The following is a 4107-nucleotide window of genomic DNA, read 5'->3' as shown; positions in this document are numbered from 1 at the left end:
AGCCTATCCTGGTAAGTTTTATTTTTTAGACCATGTACCATTTTGGTAGCCCTCCTTTGCACAGATTCAAGTTTGTTAATATCCTTCTGAAGATATGGCCTCCAGAACTGCACACAATACTCAAGATGAGGCCTAACTAATGATCTATAAAGTGGCATAAGAACCTTACTATTTCTGCTGCAAATACCTCTACCAATACATCCAAGCATTCTGCTAGCCTTACTCGCTGCCTTACTACATTGTTTACTAAGTTTTAAATCATCTGAAATAATAATTCCCAAGTCCTGTTCCTCGTCTGTAACAGTCAGTAAAGTGTCATTGAGTCTGTAATTAACATTTGGATTTTTCTTCCCTAAATGCATTATTTTACACTTTGCTGTGTTAAACTTTAGATCCCAGTCGTTTGTCCAATCCTCCAATTGTTGTATATCACTTCTCATTTTGTCTACCCCCCCTGGAACATCCACTCTGTTGCAAATTTTTGTATCATCTGCAAAGAGACATACTTTCCCCTGTAGCCCTTTGCTGATATCGCAGATAAATATGTTAAACAAAACAGGCCCCAGAACTGACCCCTGAGGAACACCACTAGTAACAGCCCCCTCTGCTGAATGAACTCCATTTACTAAGACACTTTGTTTTCTGTCCTTAAGCCAGCATTCCACCCAGTTCACAATTTTTGAATCTAGACCAAGGAGATATAGTTTGTGAATAAGTTTATTGTGTGGGACGGTGTCAAATGCTTTGCTGAAATCTAGATATGCTACATCAACTGCTCCTCCCTTGTCTAATACTTTTGTTACATAATCAAAGAAGTCAATTAGATTAGTCTGACATGATCTCCCTGAAGTAAAACCATGCTGATTTTGGTCCTCTAAATTGTTTGTCTTTATGTAAGTCATAATTCTTTCCTTTAAGAGGCTTTCCATTAATTTCCCTACTACTGAAGTTAAACTAACTGGCCTGTAGTTGCCAGATTCTTCTCTACTGCCCTTTTTATGAAGAGGTATTACATTTGCTATTCTCCAATCATCTGGGACAGCTCCTGTTAATAGTGACTGATTAAACAGATCAGTTAATGGGACAGTTAGCACTGAACGAAGTTCTTTTAAAACCCTTGGATGAATATTATCAGGACCCACTGCCTTTGTAACATTTATTTTTGATAATGCTAACAAAACCTCATCCTCTGTAAAAAGATTACTGTTAAGCTTGTTTCTATTTTGCATAGCATCCCTTAATGTAGACATTGTATCTTCACAATCTTTAGTGAAAACAGAACAGAAGTAATCATTGAGACAGTCTGCAATCTGCTTATCTCCTTCTATTATTCTACCATCAACTGATTTCAATTTTACTATTCCTACCTTATTTTTTCTTCTTTCACTGATATATCTAAAGAATGTTTTGTCCCCATGTTTTACTGACTGTGCTATCTTCTCTTCTGCATCAGCTTTAACCTTCCTAATTAACTGCTTAGTCTTTTTTTGTTGGAGTCTCCATATTTTCATATCATCATCTGCTTGTGTGTGTCTGTAATTTTTATAAGCTATCTTTTTTGTCTTGCATTGAATACACTGACGGCTACGTCTCTGCCTGTGTTGAGATTGTTGCGTTTGCTTGTCCTGAAATGTTTGCGAATGAATGTTTGCCTGAAGGCCAAACATATTCCTGGTGTCTGTAATTCAATAGCAGACTCCCTCTCTCGGTTTCAGTGGCAGCGTTTCCGGGAATTGGTACCACATGCAGACGAGGAGGGATGCCCGTGTCCGAGTTTCTTGTGGCGACTTGGGGTGGAGGACTGGCTGGACTGGTGAAGAACTCATTGGCACCAGGTACTTGGGCAGCTTATTCAAGAGTGTGGTTGGAGTGGGAGAATAGGTTGTTGTCCCAGGGTTTACGTGAAGGGGAGGTTGATGGTACTGGTGCGTTGCTTGACTGGATGTGGGAATGGGGTGTTTCTCAGTTGTCACATTCCGCTATGGACAGGCGTTTGGCGGCATTGGCTTTCCGCTTCAAACTCTTGGGTCTGGGAGATATTACCAAAGGTTTTTGTGTTCGTCAGGTGCTGAAGGGCTTGAAGAAAGGGTTGGGTGGTCCCTTCCCTGACCATAGGCGACCTATTACTTTTTCGCTGTTGCAGCAGGTGTATATGGTGTTACCTTTGGTGTGTTTGTCTGATTTTGAGGTGTGTTTGTTTAGGGTGGCGTTTGTTCTGGCTTTCTTTGGAGCCTTTCGTATTTCGGAGTTGGTTAGTAAGAATTTGGTTTCTATGGGGGGTTTGGCTTTTTCGGATGTGGCGTTGTTTGATTACAAGGTGGAGATATTTTTGAGGAGGAGTAAGACTGACCAGCTGGGTAAGGGCAGAACGGTGGTCCTTTTTCCGAGTGGTCTGGAAGTGTGTCCTTGGCGATGTTTGTTTGAGTATTTTCAGGTACGTCCGGTTATGGGGGGTTCGTTGTTGGTTCATGTTGATGGTAGGCCGTTGTCGCAATTCCAATTTCGGGCGGTTCTTAACAAATCATTGTGCAGGTTGGGTTTTAATAGCAGGGATTTTGGGTCACATTCCTTCCGCATAGGGGCGGCAACTGAGGCTTCGGTGAGGGGTTTATCTGATTCAGTGGTTAAAGGCATTGGCCGGTGGTGTTCCGCCCACTATCGCCGGTATGTTCGCCCTGATTTAGGAGTTTAGGCTGGTGGTGTTGTTATTCTCTTCTTTGTGTTTTAGGTGTCGATCGTTTGTGGCTTGTTGGCCATTCTTTCATTTATTGGGCTCGAAGAGCGGCTGCAGCCAAAGTGGATGGATTGCAGTTGGGTATCCCTAAGTCGAGATGTGAGGTCAAATGGTTTGGTGTCAGGGGGCTACGTTGGGACAGGTTGTTGCCGCTAGTGGTGGATTATTGCAGACGCTACCAGCATCCAACGGTGTTGTTGATCCATGCGGGGGGCAATGATCTTGGTTTTCTGCCTCAGAGGGAATTGGTGAGAAGCATGAAGAGGGACATTGGAAGGCTTGTGGAGTTATTCCCTAAGATGAGAATTGTATGGTCGGACATTTTACCTAGGATGGTTTGGAGGGCGGCTTGGGACCCAGTGCGCCTTGATAAAAGCAGGCGCAAAGTTAATAAGTTGATGGGGTCATTTGTCAGGAGACTTGGGGGCTCGGTGGTTCATCATCCAGACTTAGCTGAGGTTGGTCAGGGCGAATTTTATTTACCTGATGGAGTGCATCTTAATGATTTTGGGCTGCAGTTGTTCTTGCTCGATTTTAAAGAGGCGGTTGGTTCTTTGGTGGGGTTGGCGGGACTGGACTGAAGGTGTCAGGCCAGTCGGTGGCGGGGGTGCTAGCCCTTACATTTACAGTAATTTATGGCCAAATTGTTCATGTGGTATTTGCATCCCTTTGGGGGTTATTCAAGATGGGGTCTCTAAGGGCAAGGGGTTCTTTAGAGACTTATGTTGATTATTGATAACGGGCTCAATCAAGTTGCACGGTTGGGTCCAGTGGATGGAGTGACGGCCAGATAAATATATATTTAGGTCTAGCACCGCTGTTATGTGTAATGTGTTTACAATTTATTTGCACTGTTATTTATTGAGTTATTAAAGTTTTATATGGTTATTTATTAATAAAGGAGCTGCGGCCAATTTATACCAATGCTAAGTCTGTGGTCTTATTTATGGGTAATTTTATTTAAGAGTATGTCATTGTAATATTTGTGTTAGGAGCCGTAAATTAGCGACATAAAAGGTCAAGTGGCTCCTGTAAGCGGTGCAAAGCTTAGCTGGAGGGAGCTTTGACCGCGGAGCACAATGTAGGCTGAGGTTGAGAGGAAGTGGGGGAGGAGCTGCAAGGTGATAAAGCCTTGCGGTTGAGCGGGAAAGCCAGCAGTTGTTGTTAGTAAAAGTTGGTGAAGCATCTCCCTCCCGCCCGTCCCTGTTTTTTATGTTTGCTGGGATTGTTTTTTCTTGTGTGATTGTCGCAGTTGGTAGGCGGGGGTGCTAGCCCTTACATTTACAGTAATTTATGGCCAAATTGTTCATGTGGTATTTGCATCCCTTTGGGGGTTATTCAAGATGGGGTCTCTAAGGGCAAGGGGTTCTTTA

This window comes from Bombina bombina, unplaced genomic scaffold, assembly GCF_027579735.1.
Source record: "Bombina bombina isolate aBomBom1 unplaced genomic scaffold, aBomBom1.pri scaffold_1101, whole genome shotgun sequence".
NCBI classification, from domain to species: Eukaryota; Metazoa; Chordata; class Amphibia; order Anura; family Bombinatoridae; genus Bombina; species Bombina bombina.
The sequence above is the reverse complement of the archived record's forward strand: the minus strand, read 5'-3'. Positions refer to the sequence as shown.